This window comes from Acinonyx jubatus, chromosome C2 (assembly GCF_027475565.1).
Source record: "Acinonyx jubatus isolate Ajub_Pintada_27869175 chromosome C2, VMU_Ajub_asm_v1.0, whole genome shotgun sequence".
Taxonomy (NCBI): Eukaryota; Metazoa; Chordata; class Mammalia; order Carnivora; family Felidae; genus Acinonyx; species Acinonyx jubatus.
In genome coordinates this window covers 71,840,691-71,858,408 of record NC_069384.1, presented here as the reverse complement: position 1 = coordinate 71,858,408, position 17,718 = coordinate 71,840,691, and the positions used below count along the sequence as shown (strand labels likewise).

The 17,718-nt window shown below is 45.4% G+C and overlaps 1 long non-coding RNA gene across 2 annotated transcripts in view; it reads left to right on the top strand.

Annotated features, from left to right (window-relative positions):
• Positions 1-1,455: 1,455 nt before the first annotated feature.
• LOC106976346 (uncharacterized) overlaps positions 1,456-17,718 on the top strand; it is a 92,907-nt gene continuing 76,644 nt past the window's right edge. Inside the window, exons 1-2 of one of the 2 annotated variants that reach the window (XR_001430459.3) lie at positions 1,456-1,917; positions 7,159-7,289. This is a non-coding gene — a long non-coding RNA (uncharacterized LOC106976346). The remainder of the gene's footprint in view (positions 1,918-7,158; positions 7,290-17,718) is intronic. The other variant, XR_003420734.2, reaches the window with a different exon arrangement.

Genomic DNA, 17,718 nt, shown 5'->3' with positions numbered 1-17,718 from the left:
CCTGGCCACAGCCTTTGAGGCCGGACCCCTGACCGGGGCCAGCATGCACGACTGGTTCCCACTTTGCTGGCCTGAAAATCACCTTCTCCAGAGAGATAAACAACAGTGAAAAGAGGAAAAGAGTGATTTGGCCTTGCTAGTAGAATAAAACGGATGAAGTTAGTTTTTTCTTGCCGTCCTTTCTCCTCTATTGGATCACATAACCACTTTTATTGTTAATTTAGGTACAAATTAATTGCTGTACAAATGAACGAAACACAGATGAATGACCTCACCATTACTTGAAGCTTAACTGGCAATTACTCGGCTTTGTAATCTAATATAGCACGTATTAGTGCGGCTGTGGGGTGTCCTCTGGCCCAATGCACTGCTAATGGGAAGAGTGGATGTCCCTGGAGATTCCCTGAGACCCTAAGCAAACCTGCCAGGGAGGTGTTGCGGACCCCAGAGCCTCCATGATTGCCTGTCTCCTCTCTCCAAGTGCAGTTGAATAAAGATTAGTAGAGGACTCGACAGTATTTTCATGTACTGTTTTTCCCCCCGAAGGATTTCTTATTATACTTTGTTATCTGTACTTATTTTTCCTTTTCTTAGCTGCATGTAAAATGTCAGTTGTAGAGGGTCCTTTAGAGAGGCTCTTGTCCGGGCCACACCCACAGACCCCCAGCCTGGGTGTGAGAGCCCTCCTACGTGCTCGTGCTCGCACAATCCCGATCCTGGCCCCATGAGGTTCTGATCACACTGGGCTGGAACTCTCCAGTTATTTGGCCAAGCCTCCCCTGAAAGGACAGTAAGCATCTTAGAAGTAGGAACAGCATCTACCCCCTCTTAAAACCCGGGGCTCAGGGCACCTGGTACTGGTATCCCATAGTGATGTTCAGAAATGAAACAAAGTAACTGCTGGGCCCCCACTTTATCTGTCTGGGCACCTCCTCGGTGTATCCTCTTTACGGGTAAACCATACAAGTAATTTCCTCCATTGTATCAGAGGCTTTTGTGATTTCCTGCCTAATTTTGTCATCTTCCATGTAATAGTGGAAGTGAAAATATCCTTCTAGAAATACTGCCTTGGTTTCCATTTGCCAAATCAATCTCATCCCCCCCTAATAAGTAAAATGTATCTACTCTTTGATCAAATGAAAAGATATTGTGTGAATAATGGGATTGTACTGTACACATTTTTTTTCAACACAGGAAGAAAGTCCCTTAGTGGACAGCAGTCAATACCAGACTCTAAATTAAATCTAATAAATATTTTTTCCTTGCCCTTGAGATTGTTGCATTGGAAGCCGTTTTCAAGTTTTTATGTTGAAGATGTTAGATTCTCATTGTAAAGAATTTAAGGTAAAGTGTTCCATTACTAGTTTTCTCTAAACACTACAGCCATTTGAGAGCTTGTTTAGAATTCAGAGAATTTCTGAGTCATTTGCAGGAAATTTTCTTAGTCTGCATACTTTACATTCCAATAAAAGAGCCCTTACTTTTAATCAAGAGTGGTTTAAAGCATCAATTGTAAGCCAATCATAATGACTTTCTTGTAGTTGTTCTTGGTTTCCTTACGGAGGTTAGCTGCATGACTTTTTTGGTTTTGAAATCTTGTACTCTACATAGAGCCTTGTGCAGTGCCTTACATTTGATCAGTGTTTGTTGGATGACTGAGTGGCTGAATAAATAGATGAATGTCTTTCATTTATTCTGGAGAGTTCTTCCTTTGATGATGCTGACAGAATTCGTAGATTTAGGCTAATAGAATATCAAAGATGAAATAATGCAGAAATATCTGATTTGGTTTAGCTTTATTTATTTTGTTATTTTTTTTTAATTTTCAGATTTAGAAAGTGAGGTTCAGAGAATTCCAAGATCACCTGGAGCCTAAAGGGGGAATTTCAGAAAATTGTACCAAATATGAATCTTAAGGTAAATGTGAGTTTCCATGGCAGCTTAACATGGGCTTTTCTATTACTTTCTGTGGGTTTTGTGTGTGTGTGTTTTGTTTCTGTTTGTTTTTGTTTTTTACATTTGTGCAGTTCTCATAAACTAACTGGGATCACATGTATATGAAATGATTAGTTCATCAAAGCTCTTAAATACTTCTTGGGTGCCTGGGTGGCTCAGTAGGCTAAGTGTCTGACTTCGGCTCAGGTCATGATCTCAGAGTTTGTGGGTTTGGGCCTTGTGTCAGGCTCTGTGCTGACAGCTCAGAGCCTGGAGCCTGCTTCGGATTCTGTGTCTCCCTCTCTCTCTGCCCCTCCTCTGCTCACACTCTGTCTCTGTCTCTCTCTCAAAAATAAATAAACATTAAAAAAAGTAAAAAAAAATTTTTTTTTGATGTTTATGTCTGAGACAGAGAGAGACAGAGCATGAGTAGGGAAGGGGCAGGGAGAGAGGGAGACACAGAATCCGAAGCAGGCTCCAGGCTCCGAGCTGTCAGCACAGAGCCCGACGCGGGGCTCGAACTCATGGACCGCGAGATCATGACCTGAGCTGAAGTTGGTCACTCAACCAAGTGAGCCACCCAGGCGCCCCAACATAAAAAAAAATGTTTTTAAATACTTCTTGTATTTCTTCATCCACCAATTATTGTGGATCGGAGTTTTGTATTTGGTGGGTCAGATCCCTCTAGAGGTTCTGTTATTAATGCAGGAGGAGTAGAGAAAGCTCTGGATCCTGAGTTAGAAAATGGGGACCAGAACCCAGCTCTGCAAGCTGTATATACAAGCCCTGCCCTCATTCATAAAGTAGAAGTGATAGCCCCTGTTCTACCTTTCTCACTGGTTATTGGAAGAGCCAATAAGATAATGGATGTGAAAATGTTTTAGAAATTGCAAAGCATGCAAATGCAAGAGGTTAGGACTGATTCCCACAGTGTGTCCCTAGGAAGAGACTAAGCAGATTCCATAAGGGGTATAAGGCAACCTTGGGATGCTGTGCCTCCCTGCTCGAGAACTAAAAATTTTGGGAAATTAACTTTCTGAGAGTCAAACCAGTGGTTCACAACTTTGTCTAGTATAGGCCATCCTTTTTATCACCAATATATTTCCCATCCCCAGTCCTACACGATTATATTTTTATTATTTGTTGGTTGAAAAATACATATTGGCAAAAAACTATTATGAATTGTGACCACTTTTTATTTGTTCAAATCATTTATATATTTTTTTTAATTAAAAAAAAATTTTTTTTAACATTTATTTATTTTTGAGACAGAGAGAGAGCATGAATGAGGAGGGTCAGAGAAAGAGGGAGACACAGAATCTGAAACAGGTTCCAGGCTCCGAGCTGTCAGCACAGAGCCCAACGCGGGGCTCGAACCCACGGACCGCGAGATCATGACCCGAGCCGAAGTCAGACGCTTAACCGACTGAGCCACCCAGGCGCCCCAAATCATTTATATTTTATTTGTTGCTACATCATAGTAATAGTTTTGCCAAATACTTGTACGAGGGTAGAGCAAACTACGTTAGTTACTGAACCTCTAGGCACTCAGGGATTAGCTGGCTCCTCAAAATAATTACCTCTGCTCTCAGATCAGGGAATTCCCACATTAAACTGCACAATGTAAACATAATGAGTGGATCAGAGCCAAGTAATGCATCATCTTAAGTAGACTCTGGCCTCAGGTTGAAGTCAGACTTTACTGATGACGTTAACACATCCAGAGAAACAAGGCGTTGGTCACAAGAAGACATGGTTGCCAGTGGAAGCAGTAGCCACACCCGCTGGAAGGGTGCTACCGGAGCTCTTTAAAGCACCCTTCCAGTCCTGCCCAGGGAAAATATGTACTGACCTAGAGCCTCAGCCTCAAGTCCCGGTGGAACGACTTCTGTTTCACTCCAAGCCCAGCTGAGTATCCTTAGTGCCAGCAGAGAGCAGCCAGACGTACCAGTTGTTAGATTTTATTGCAGATGAATGTCCTAGCTTTAGATCATATAACCATCTTAAGAGCTTGGGTGAGGTGAGACCAGCCCCAAGCAATGGCTGATAGCCTCTGAGCCTGGCCCGGAAGCCTGTGAGTAGTCTTGGGAAAGTGACCCTGCTCGCTCTCACATCTTTCTGTATCGTCACGAGCCATGATTCCTCAACCTCAGCACGACTGACGTTTGGGGTCCAATAATTCTTTGTTGTGGAGGGCTGTTCTGTGCATTGTAGGATGTTGACCAACATTCCTGGTAACCACCTACTAGATGCCAGTGGCATCCCACCCCCTCTCCCATCCCTCAGCTGGGACAACCAAAGTTGTCTCCAGACATTGCCAAATACTCCTAGGGGGCGCTCCCCTAACCCCCAAACTGAGGACCCCTAGTGCAAACCATTCAAATGAAAGGTCTACAAGATGCAACCACATGAGGTTCTTCTTCAAAGAGGAACTCATTCCTGAATGTGCAATACGTTCAATTTATATGCAGTGTTGCCTTTATCCAAAGGATGTTAGAATTCTTGAAAAATCAATTTCAAGGAGCTTGTGGTTAATTTAGAAATATAGTCATGCTCTACTTCCCTATAATGTAAAAGGAAATAGGGATTCTGGCAGTTGAGTGAACTGAAACTTTCTTTTGATGACTTGGCGATTCAAGGGTCATCCTTCTGAACATCAGTTGTTCCTAGTGTAAAAGTGTAAATAGGGATGGATTGTGCTGTCAGGGGAGTCCCTGGAAGCTGGTCTGTTGTTTTAAAAAATAAATCCTTGGGGCGCCCGGGTGGCTCAGTTAGTTAAGCATCCAACTTTGGCTCAGGTCATGATCTCACCGTCTGTGAGTTTGGGCCCTACGTTGGGCTCTGTGCTGACAGCTCAGAGCCTGGAGCCTGCTTTGGATTGTGTGTCTCCCCCTCTCTCTCTGTTCTGCCCCCACTCATACTCTGTCTCTCTCTGTCTTTCAAAAATAAATAAACATGAAAGAAAGAAAGAAAGAAAGAAAGAAAGAAAGAAAGAAAGAAAGAAAGAAAGAAAGAAATCCTTGACTTATTTTCAATTCTTTATTATATACCTCTTCCTGCTAAAAATAGTCCAAAAAGTTATTCCAGTTACTGGAAAAATTCAGTTAGTTCTGTGCTGGTAAATTGAGGATTTTTGCTCAAATGGCTCCAACTTTTTCTAAACAGTTCTTCCATCAAAAATTCCTTCATTTGAGGAGAGCATTCCCGCCATAGTCAAACCCCTTAGCAGTATACAGTGCATCACTGCTCCTACTTACAAATTTCCACCTGGTTCTGTTCAGGGGCAAAGTTTTCCATGTTGGCCTCCTCCCTACTCCTGGCCCCTAAGGTCACCATTTGCTGTTCCAGGCCAGCCCAGTTCCTGGGCTGTTCCAACCCCAGCACTGATGGTTGGGGAGGGCGATCCACGCTGAGCCCCACATTGCGTGCCCTCCCATCTGCTCCCTTCTTCCTCCACCCTCTTCCCCACTTCAAGGACTCAGGTGTCCTCACCCCTCTTGTCTGGGCCCAGCTGTCTCTTCCTGCTTCCCCAACCCAGATTTGTCTGGTGTTTGGGAGAGGAAAATCTGGTTCTGCAAGCACACTCTCTGCCTTTGTGTCTGAGCCCTGGCTCTGCGGTTTCTGCGAGTGTGTATTTCTGGTCCGTGTGGACTGGGGATGCCCTTGGGTACCAGTGAGAGAGAAGAGTGAAAGGGAAACACACAAGTTAACTCGGGGAGACAAGACTATGAATTAAAACCTTTTTATCTTGTCTCGTGTCTTACAAACTGTGTGAGACAAAAATGAAGACAGAAAGGGGTAATGATCAAGGCAGCCCTGCACAGAAAGCCTCTTCCCTTGAGAGCTGTGTGCTGAGGCCGTGGTGTTTCAGGGTGGCTGGGGCCTTGAACTCCATCCTTTAGTCCTTTAGGACTAGGGAAAAGACGAAAAAAATCCCTGCTCGGCCCTTTAGCGATACTATTAAAACAGAGCTTCTTTTGTGGCCCTGGGATATAAAGGTAGAGTTCGAGACCCTGCAAATCACCCCAATGAGAGGCTTGCTGGGAGGAGGAGTGGTTGCCAGAGCCTACGCATAGGCAGGCTAGCCCATACTCCAGGAGACCCCTCTGATGAGAAAAGAGGAACATATCCAAGGGCAGCTGCTCTCTACCTTGCCAAGGCCCCCAATGACAAGCAGGAGAGGAGGAGAACCTGGCCTTGCCGGTTATTATAAATGCTTGCCTTAGAAGTGTCATTCTCTCTTTCCCCAGCAGGGTGGGCTGGGTGCTGGCACAGGCACCCAGCAGCTGTGGCTTGCCCTTATGGTGCCCTTATGGTGCCTTTCTGCAGAAGAGCCCCACCCAGGGCACCTGAACTGTGAGCAAAGCACCCCTGGTATTTCAGCCTCCACCCGGCTGAGCAGCCTTTCCTGCTGCAGCCCTGCTCTCAAGGTCACTGCTCTCCCCCAGGGAGAAGTCAGGGCACCAAATATACTAAGCCTACGGGGTGCCAGATACTTCATATATATGCAGAAATATGAATATATACGGATATAGATATATACATATATATGTAATCTCAGGTAATCACTCAACAATTATGTGAAGGAGGCATTTTTGTCCCCATTTTACAAATAAGGTAACTGAGACTTGGGGAGGTTAAGCAACTTGCCCAAAGTCATCCAGGTGGGAAGACTTTGTGAGTCTTCACGGAAAAGGACTGATCTGGAGGCTCTGGGTGGCCGAGTGGTTCACAGTGCTGAGGACATGAGAGATTTCACGTGCCTCCTGAGGCAGAAATACAGGCAAGGGCTTTGCCTGGGAAGGTTAATTACGGCAGTTCTCAAAGTGAGACAGGAGCAGTCACATAGCATCTCCTGAGAAAAATCAGCACTCTCTTCAGAAATACAAATTTTTCTGAGATTAAAGAAATCCCCAATTTGCTTCTCATCTGTAATTTTATTATGATATTCGCAGCAATAAAGTGACTTGAGGCCCAGTCAGAGGCATCAAGAGTTGGGGGCCGGAGAATTCTGGGTCTTCATCTGAACCCAGTCACCTGGGCCGCCTGAGTGATTCAGTTGTTTGGGCATCTGATTCAACTCAGGTCATCATCTCGAAGTTCACGAGTTCGAGCCCCCACTTGGGCTCTGTGCTGACAGCTGAGAGCCTGGAGCCTGCTTCGGATTCTGTCCCCTCTCTCTGCCCCTCCCCAACTCACTCACTGTCTGTCTCTCTGTCTCAGAAATAAACATTTGAATCCAGTGTGTGGTTGAAAGGAACCCTGGAGGAGAGGTGGTGGCAGCTGGAAAGAAAAGACCATGCCCCCTGGGTCTGTAGGAAGAACGCTGCAGGGACCCCCAGAGAGAGCTAAAGGTAGTCCATGTGGGGGGGGGGTGGGGAAGGGGGGGGAAGGGAGGTGTTCTCTGCAGGAGGCCTCAGGCCTGCAGGGCTGAGTGTGAAGAGCTGTGCTGAGCCCTGCATCCGGTCGGAAGTACGAGTCTGGAGCTCCTGGCTCGGGATGCTGCAGCTGTTCTGGGGATCTGCACAATTAGAATTCTCCTAGCGCTCAGTGCCCACAGGAATCCAGTCACGTGGTAGACGTGGTGCCTGGAGCTGGGGTCAATGAGAGCTCAGTCTGAGAGAAAAAGCGTTCCTTCCCTCTGACACATATCCTGCTTTGGTTGTGCACTGCTGGGCTTTTGCTCACATTAAACCTAACCACTTGCAGGGAGAGGAGCTTGCGCGTGACCTCTGCTGGGTGTCTGGGTCTAGCCTGGGAGCTCTCAGGGGCATGGGTGGTGAGTGTGGGACAAAGGAAATCACTTTTCCTTCTGAGCAGGATTTTGTGAGCCTATTGTTTCTATCAGAGGCTCTGTGTCGGTACTTCCTTCTCTTTTAATTCATTTTCCTCTCTACCACAAGGCTGGCTGCTCTCTAAGCATGATGGGATCTGGTTCTCGGATAACTTTCGGGCTACAGCTTTACAGAGACCACTTCTCTCTTATCCTGCCCAACCCTCCTACACCCCCCACCCCCACCCTGCCAAGAACATGTAGCTAATTAAGAGGGCAAAAGTTTCCATTAGCGTCTCCTGAATCAAAACCAAGGCTTTGTTATTTCTGGGTTTGGGGGACTGAAGAAAGACCAGATCCCCTTCTCTTCTATTTCCTCCAAGTGTCTGGGTGGGAATGCATTTCCTAGTCATTTATGCTCCCCTGTATGATCTGAATCTCCCAGATCATTTCCCTTCAACCCAATCTCCCTCTGTTAAATGAGATATTGAACCTAAGGTCTCGCCCACCTTGAGCCTTCCCTGATCCAGCTTGTTGTTTTTACTGGTGAAACCTCCCTCCAGACACAGGACGAACAGCTCTTTGCTGAGGGAATTCGATGCTTGCCTGTTGTTTTCCACTTTGTTCTGTGCTGCTGCTTTTTGTCCTTCCTAACTAACACCTTCATTGCTGTCAAAAACCTCCTGTCAGAAATCACTACTCTCCCATGTAATGGGCACTAAGGTTCTGTCAGAAATCCATGCTCTGCTATTAGCAATCACTGTTTTTTCTGTCAGAAATGTCCACTCTCCTTTAAAAAATCACTGTCTGAAGAAAAATCACCACTCTCTTCAGAAATCCTTGTTCTGTTGTCAAAAGTCCACTAACATCCTGTCAGAAATCAACATTTTCTGCCAGAAAATGCCTGTTTTCCTGTCATAAACCATTGCTCTCCTGTCAAAAATCCCTGGTCTCCTGTCAGAAATTTCTGCTCTCCTGATCCCTGTTTCTTGTCAGAAGTCATTACTTTCCCATAGGAAACCATTGCTCGTTGCCTGATGCTTCTCTGCACAGGATATTCAGAGTTGTTTGTCATGCTTTGACATTGGTAGGTTTCCAGTGACTTCCTTACTGCTGGCTGTTCTCACCTGTTTTGCTGTATCTCTTTAAGCTCAGTGCTGGGGCAGTGGACACAGCACTGGGGAGTCCATAGTCTCTTGTGTCCCTCCTGAGTGATTACAGACAAATCCTTTTTGCTTCCCGGACCTTTTTCTCCTCTCTTTGTTAGGGATGATAATATCACCGACTCTGCCTGCTTCACAATTTAGATCAGTGACGATTCTGACTTTCAGAAAGCTGCTACCTTGATCTCTCTTCCTATAATTTTCACTCACTGTTGTCTCACAGAGCTAGCCTTCCACCCTTACTCCTAAATCCTCGCTTACCCAGCGGAAATGCCCCAGTTCTGTAACATCCAGATTAACCTGTTCAGTTCTTTGTATGGCATGGTTTCCATAACTGTTACCAGCCTAGCCACATACAACAACCCCCCCCCCCCCCCCCCGCCACCCCCAACATGTTCTAGTTTGTCTGCATTTCCCTCAGGGTGTGATCTGAGCAGCTCAGAGAACAGGATTGTCATCGTCCTCTTTCTAAAGCAGAGTATTAATGTGGCCCAAGATTGCTTGAGCTTTTGTTACCATTTACCATGTAGAATCTTCCCAGCCAAAAGCTCCATTTATTTAAATACCTTTTTTTTTTTTTTTTTTTTTGCTAGTGGAGACTTGTAATTTTCTTTGAATAGATTTTGCATGTCCTCTTAGGTTAATTTCAAAATATTTCATGTTTTGGATTCTTTAGGGAATGAGATGACTTTTTTTTTATTGCATTTTCTTTTCCAGTCTTCATTACTGGAATCTAGAAATGATATTGATTGAACTTTAATCTTATAATCCGCAATGTTGCTGAACAGATTTGTCATTTCTATTAATGTTCCTAGAATGCTCTGTATCTTTCTTAGAGTCCTACTCATTCTGTCTTACAATGGGGAAAGCTTTGTTTATGGCGAGCTGTAGCAGTGCTTCAGGCTGTGGCATTTTTCTCCTAGGAAACACTCAACATGAGTGACAACACTCTCTGAAGCAGGAGTTTTGCTGACTACATCTGAAAGAGTATATCAAGAAAAGAAAATGAGGATGACGTTATTAGAGGGAGAGTCTTTCTTTTTTTTTAAGCTCTATGCCCAATGTGGGGCTTGAACTCACCAATCCAAGATGAGGAGTCACATGCTCTATCGAATGAGCCAGCCAGGCACCCCTAGAGGGATAATCTTTAATTAATTCCGATTTCTATTTTTAAAAGTAAATCATTCGATACCTCTGGTAACTCAACCATTAATAGCAACAAATTGCTTACCACATACTTCACAACTGAGCACTGATCACACCAAAGTGGAGAACACCTGGCCTGACAATTAAAGCAGGATTTTTACTAAATTGTACACTTCTAAAATGGTGAATTTTGAGGTATGTGAATTATACCCTCCCCCCGCCTCCAAAAAAGCCCCACAAAACCTCAGGAGAAATAAAAAAAACATAGGTTTTGGAGGCAATATATTGAGCTTGTAACCAGTTCTGCCTCTAACAGGCTCTGTGGCCCTGGACAATTACTTGATTTCTCTGAGTCTCAGTTTCATCCTATGTAGAATGGGATTATGAATTGCCTCTCCTTCATTCCACTGACAAAAGAAACTCTCCTCCCGCACCGTATGGAGATGTGGGGTGGCCAATCAAAATATCTCTTTTTCCTAGACATAATGATTGGTGCAGATGTGCTCATGTGATTGAAAGAGGATTAGTCAAGGTCTTGCAGATGGCTGATGTGGAAGTTGACTCAGGGGACTCTCTCTGAAATTATAAACTGTAAGGCTCATGGGAGCCAGGGCTAGTGGGGGGGGGGTCATCTTTTTCATCACAAAAGAAGAACATGCTAGAAAGTAAAGCTAACACAGAGAAGATGGAAGGAGGGAGAGATCCTGGTAACATTGTTTGAGCTACAGTCTAACCAGAGCTAGACAACTCCTGGTATTTTCATTTTGGTGTGCAAATTATTTCCTTTTTTTCTTAAGCTTGTTTGAGTTGGGTTTCTGTCATAAGCTACCCAAAGAGGCCTGACATAGAAATCTATTCTATAAAGCTGTTGTGAGAATTATTTGTGGCAACACACGTAAAGCAGCCAATGCTTGTATGTAACACGTATTCAAAAATCAAAACTTACTGTTGTCATCATCAACACCATGCAATAGACAGGGACAATTCTGTGTTTGCTTTATACCCTACAGTAGTTAAGACAGTGCTGAGTGTAAAGTGAAATCTCAGTAAACATCCTTATAGACAAATTGATATCTCTCTCTTAATACAGAATTTAAGCATGAATTAAATAGCATTTTTCTCTCCTTTCTACTTTCAAGAGATAGAGACAAAGCTACAAAATGGAAAGAATGTTGAACTCGGGTCAAAAGAACAAGGTTCTGTTTCTGACAATGCTCTTTGCATACTGTGTGCCCTCAGGGAGCCAATTCCCTTCTCTGGGCCTTCCTTTCTCCATTGGCGCTAGATGATCTTAGCCCCTTGTAAGCTCTAACCCTGAGATTCAGGGGAAAAGATAGCAGGGAATTCTTTCAATGCCCCATGGTTTTGGGGGGTTAAAAAATTCAATCTCATGCCCCTTTTGCATCCCTCCCCACAGTTTCCCACAAGGACACATGGTCAAGGATAGTCAGGGGATGACTACTTGTAAGATTCTGTATCCTCACAGGAAGATGCAAGAAAGTTCAGTACTCCACTTGCTAATGTGGAAGTGTTGCTGAATACATGTCAGAATGATTTTCAGCCACTAGGCCTGAAATATAATGTAATGTCCAGAAACATCAATGGAAAGAATATTTTTCAGTCATCAAGCATTCATTCAGGGCCTTTTAGACACACACTGTGCCAAGTACTAGGGAAACAAAGGGACTGAGTCCCTGTTCTTGAGTCTTACAAGGACTGTTCTTTGAATGCCTTGTTCATCAAGATTTCTCTGGAGTTCAAATGCAAACAGAGATTTTGCTAACCTTTTTGGGTGCCCACTGTGTGCCAGGCACTGGACAGAGTTAGTGTATTTTGTCTTCCCACTTGGTTATAATTTCCTGTGCTTGTACCTCTCAGAACCACTGATCTGGCTGAGGCATGGAGACATAATAAGTCTTTGTAAACAATTTCTCACTTCACATCGAGGGCCTGACCCTCACAGCCTCATCCTCTCTCATCCTTGCTGTCTGATCATAAATGAAGCTTCCCTCTGTGGTGGAACCTAGAGCCGCAGCACATACACAGGCATCTAAAGCCCCCACTTTGTAGAAGACATGAGGCACTGATTTTTACTCAGGTATTTGAGTAATCATTTTTATATTAAAATAAACATAGTGGGGCACCTGGGTGGCTCAGTTGGTTAAGCATCTGACTCTTGATTTCTGCTCAGGTCAGATCTCAGTTTGTGAGATCGAGCGCCACATCAGGCTCTGTGCTGACAGGGTGGAGTCTACTTGGGATTCTCTCTCTCCTTCTCTCTCTACCTCTCTCCCGCTCATGTGCATGCACTCTCTTTTTCTCTCTCTCTGTATCTCAAAATTAAAAAAAAAACACTTAAAAAAATAATGATAGATCACAGAATACACTTCAAGATTTGAACAATATTTTATTTTATTTTATTTTATTTTATTTTATTTTATTTTATTTTATTTATTTATTTATTTTAGAGAGAGAGAGCATGAGCAGGGAAGAGGGACAGAGGGAGAGAAAGAGAGAATCCTAAGTAGGCTCCACACTCAGCCCAGAGCCCAAGATGGGGCTTGATCCTACGACCCCGGGATCATGACCTGAGCTGAAATCAAGAGTCAGATGCCTAGCCAGGCATCTGAATCACCCAGGCATCCCTGAGATTTGAACAAATCTAAGATTCATTCATTTTTTTCCGACAAGTATTTTTTTAATGTTTATTATTTATTATTGAGAGAGAGAGAGAGAGAGAGAGAGAGAGATGGAGCACAAGCAGGGGACGGTTAGAGAGAGAAAGAGACACAGAATCTGAAGCAGGCTTCAGGCTCTGAGCTGTCAGCACAGAGCCTGATGTGTGGCTGGAACCCACAAACTGTGAGATCATGACCTGAGCCAAAGTGGGATGCTTAACTGAGCCACCCAGCTGCCCCTTTTCCAACAAATATTTATTGAATGATGACTGTGTGCCAGGCATTGTCCTAGGCCCTGGGGATTGAGCAGTAAATAATTCAGTAAAAAAAAAAATTTTTTTTTTTTTTGGTCATGGGGCTCTCATTCTAGTGAAGTAAACAGACAAAAAACATAGTATTTCAGATGCTGACATGTGCTATAGAGAAAAATAGGGCAAAGAAGGGGACTTCATACACATGTCCAGCTTGCAAAGGATTGCTTTGGACTTCTCCATCTGATTCCTTGGGGATCCTTCTCCTTGCTTCTGCCACAAGGGTCGCTAGGGTGGGGAGTGGGGTTGAGGGTGGGAGTTGGGGATGGGGTGGGAGGTGACCAAGAGACCAGCTAGCCTCAGAGATGCAGCTTGAGCATACTGACCCAAAGAGAGGAGATGCTGAAGGAAGGGAGAAGGTAGCTTGCCCACCCCAGAGGTGCTTCATGGCCCAGAACCCACACATTCTGGGCTTGAGCCCTCTTTAGCGGGTTTCTGACCATATTTCTACCTCCTCACTCAACGCAGTCCCTGCTTCTGTTTCTCGGATGCCCAGACGGCTGCCTTGGGGAACCTCCTTCAGCTGATGACCCACCTTCACCCAGGTCTACCCAAGCTCTTTGTCCTTCTAGCCGAAGGCAGCCCTGCTCTCTGGCACCATCCCACCTCCTATGGCTACCAAGCTTTACAGTGTGCTGGGTATTCTCCTAGTCACACACAGTGGTGGTTCCTCATGGCCCACTGCAGGGCAGAGGAGATGGCAAACCAGAGAAGGGAGCCCGACAAGCAGCGGGATACAGGGCAGTCTTGCCACATAGGACAGACATGCAAGCCAGTGGTTCTCAAACTTGATGAGAGTCACCTGTGTGCTTGTTAAAATAGAGACTCTGGGCCCCACCGCCAGAGTTTCTGATGCGTACGTCTGGGACGGGGGCCCCCGGACATGTAGAATCCACACATCTAACAGGATCCAAGTGCCCCCTGGGCTGCTGGTGCTGGGCCCACACTGAGATTCTTTGCTCTGTGCCACCTGGTGAGGCAGGCTGTCTGCCTTCTGTGCCCCAGGCTCCTGCTGGGCCCTTCCCTTCCCTCTAATTTGTGAACCCTTCTCTACCTTCATTGTCTTCCCTTCCTAGGCCATCTGGTTTTCTCTCTCACTCTAAAAAATGCTTTTGGAATGTGATCTGAAAAAGATTATACTAAGTGGCAAATAGCTGATCATAGCTATTGTCCGCCTCCCAGGAATATTTGGATTTTGACTGTCTGATAAAGCCAAAGCTAAAGAAATAAAACTCTGATGGTGGACTTCAGAGGTCAGCTAGTGAATGGTGGTTGTGTTTGGGGGACCCAGAGCCTGGGGACACTGTGTAGGTGGCCACTTACCATACCTCCCGCTGTGTGCCTATGGGGGAATGTCCCCACCCAGCCTGGATAAGAATTGAAATTCTGTGTCCCTCTTCTCCAGAAGCAGTGAGGCAAATCTGCCGCTACTGAAGAGAAAAGCAACTAATGGCAATAATTAAATCCCCCAAGGAGACAGGATCCTCAGTGTCCTTTGTGTTCTGGGAGTGTCTTTTGCTTTGGTGGAAAGAAAGAAAATCTGTTGTGACAGGCTCTGATTCCCCCGCTGAGGGAGGCCCTGCTGTGGTTGCATCAGGGCCTGGGTCTGACTCTGAAAAATAAACAGAACAGGATTTGAAGAATTAAGGTCATGCTCCCCTACCCCAGGTTTTAAAAAGAAAGAGTGGATAGGCTCCGGGGGGGTGGGTGGGGAGGGCTGCATAAAGAAGAGGCTGAAAAAGAAGGTGCATGGAGGCAAGTCAGCCTGGCCAAACAGCTCATCTGTCCAGAATTTCACCCCTGAGCTCTTGCCCTCCAATCCCGAGAGGCGTGTCTTGGCCTCACGGCCTCTTAGTCATCTCCTGAGAAGCAGTTGTCTCCCGGAAAGAAGGAAAATGCTGGCAGGAGAAGTCACAGAGAGAAAGGAGCAGGGTCTATGGGTGGGCCAGAGGGAGGTGTCCTTCCAAGCTGACTTGAGGCCAGTGATGCGGCACAGGTGGCAAGCACTGGCCTGGAAGTCAGAGGCCTGGGTTCTTGTTCTGGTGTGGCCTGGGCCAAGTCACTGTCCTCTCCACCACCCACCAAGGAGTTAGCTGAGATGACTTCTAAATATCCCTTCAAGGATGCCCGGGTGGCTCAGTGGGTTGACTTCGGCTCAGGTCATGATCTTACGGTTCGTGAGTTGGAGCCCTGCGTTGGGCTCTGTGCTGACAGCTCGGAGCCCGGAGCCTGCTTCGGATTCTGTGTCTCCCTCTCTCTCTGCCCCTCTCCCGCTCACACTCTGTCTCTCTGTCTCTCAAAAATAAACTTCAAAATGTTAAAAATAAATAAACAAATATCCCTTCAGACCCTGAAGTTCTCCAACTTATTCTGCCATGAGAGGTGCTTCAGTTAAGAGTTCATGCAGGAGGACTACTTGGATGACATTGTTGGGGGGGGGGGGGTTGTTTTGTTTTGTTTTGTTTTTTGTTTTAATCTCTTCTCTTGGCCTCAGATGGAATTTCACACAAGGACATGTCTGGTGCAAAGCATTTCCCTAATCTGTCTTCACTGGTTACTTCTGAAGCCATGTTACACACTGGGAAACCCTCCCGATTTTCTCCCCTCTGCTCCACTTCCCACCCGTCTACTACTTGCCATTCTTGTTGGTTTTGCCAAAGGAACTCTGTGATCATCCCATCTGCCCTTGTCTGCCCCTGAGAAATACCTTTCTCCAGTGCCCTTGACAACCCAGATTAGAAGCAACCAGACTGAATTTGTTTCACATGTAATTTTGGTAACATGCCTATTTGAGTATGTGTGTGTGTGTGTGTGTGTGTGTGTGTGTGTGTGTTGCACAAAGACTTACGCTGAAGGCACTGTAACATGGAGGTTAAGATCTCAGGTTTTGGCATCACGCACACCTAGATTCAAATCCTGCCTCTGCTACTTATTAGCTGTGTGATCTTGGGCAAATTGCCTAACCTTTCTTAGGCTCAGATTACTCTTCTGCAAATTGACAATTATATTTACCCTAAGAATTTGCTGGGGATGACTTCCTTCTCAGAGCACAACACTTGTTTCAGAGATAATCAGAACATTCCATCAGTGTCTTGGGCATGTCTCCTTTCTTGTGGATAGTAGTACTTTTTTCTACTGCTGCTCTCTCGTTGTGGGTCACCCTCCTGTACACCCAGACACCTGGAATTCTTAGCCAAAGTTCCCTAGGTAGGCCATGGAAACCAAGTAGAAGAGACCCCTCTTCCTGACCCATTGGCCCATCAGCCTTCGTAAGACCACATGCCAGGCACATGCAGATTTCTTTCCTGAAGGTTTAGGGTGATTTCAGAGAGTCGGAACAGAACCTAGAGCACTAGTGTTTTTGAACTTTTTCTTGAATCCACAAGGGAAGACTTGGATCTTCCTATGGAGGCCCCACTTGGATGCCATCCCACTCCTATGACTTTATAGTTGTGTTTGTTTAAGTTTATTTATTTATTTCGAGAGAGAGAGAGAAAGAACACAAGCGGTGGAGGGGCAGAGAGAGAGGGAGAGAGAGAATCCCAAACAGGCTCCATGCAGTTAGTGTAGAGCCCAGTGAGGGGCTTGAACCCATGAACCGTGAAATCATGACCTGAGCTTAAGCTGAGAGTCGGGCATTTAACCAACTGAGCCACCCGGGTGCCCCACCCATTCCTATGACTTTGGACCTCATGTGCAGAAGCACACTGTCCTCTTTGGTCTGTGCAAGGCCCTGCTCTTGTGTTAGCTATTCATTTCCTTACCCACTCCCCCCAGCCCCCTGCCATTCTCCTTTCCCTATAGGCAATCATGGATTTACGCTGCATCTTTTATATTAATTTCCTGTGATGTGTGTTTATGTAAATGGTTTTATATCATATAGTGTATTCTTTTTCTCCCTTCTTCCCCTTGGCCCTAAGCCTGTAAGGTCCATCTGTGTTGCTATGCACGCTTCTAGCTGGGTTTCTTCCTCTACTTTCCCCACAGTGGTCTTTGGGTGACCTTCAACTTCCCTACCACAGATAGCAATGCCACAATGAGCCTCCTCTGTCTCCTAACCTGACTCACCTGCTTTCAGACTGGCCAGCACAACGTCTAATCTTAGAGTCCAACAACTCACAGAGAGTGCTGTCTCCCCGCATCCTTCTTGAATCGTGAAGACTCTGGGCAGAGAATTGAGCACTGATGTTTGTGCACCTTGTCTCATAGGGGAGGGTGGGGGCTCTAGACCTGTGGTCCTTGACAACAGAAGTTCTTCTGTGAGGTTCATAGCAGACCTTGTGCATCCTTCTGTTGGTTGACCATTTCAAGGAAGCCCATCTCCCAAAGGTAACCAGTTTTTCCCACTCAGAAATGTAATAGATGTATCCTTCACTAGCAACACATTTACTGTGCCTTTGGGGTCATCTTGAGGAGATTTTGGTTTCTTCTGGGGGGAGGGGGGCTTGAGTAGGCACAGGTAGTGTTGCTGGCATTGCAGAAGAGCTATATTTGATTTTCATGGCTGCTGTGGGCTCTTATGGGGAAGGGCATTGGCCTCAATTAAATTCTTCATCAGTAATTCCCTTCTAATAAGAAGGGCTCAGTGGTTTGCCAGTTCCTCCCAAAGCTTTATCAGGTTTAAATACTGTTCACTGAATGGTATCTATTCTTATTCAGCAAATTTTCATGGATTTCCTGACTTTTTTTTTTATCCTTCTTGTCCTTCTTTA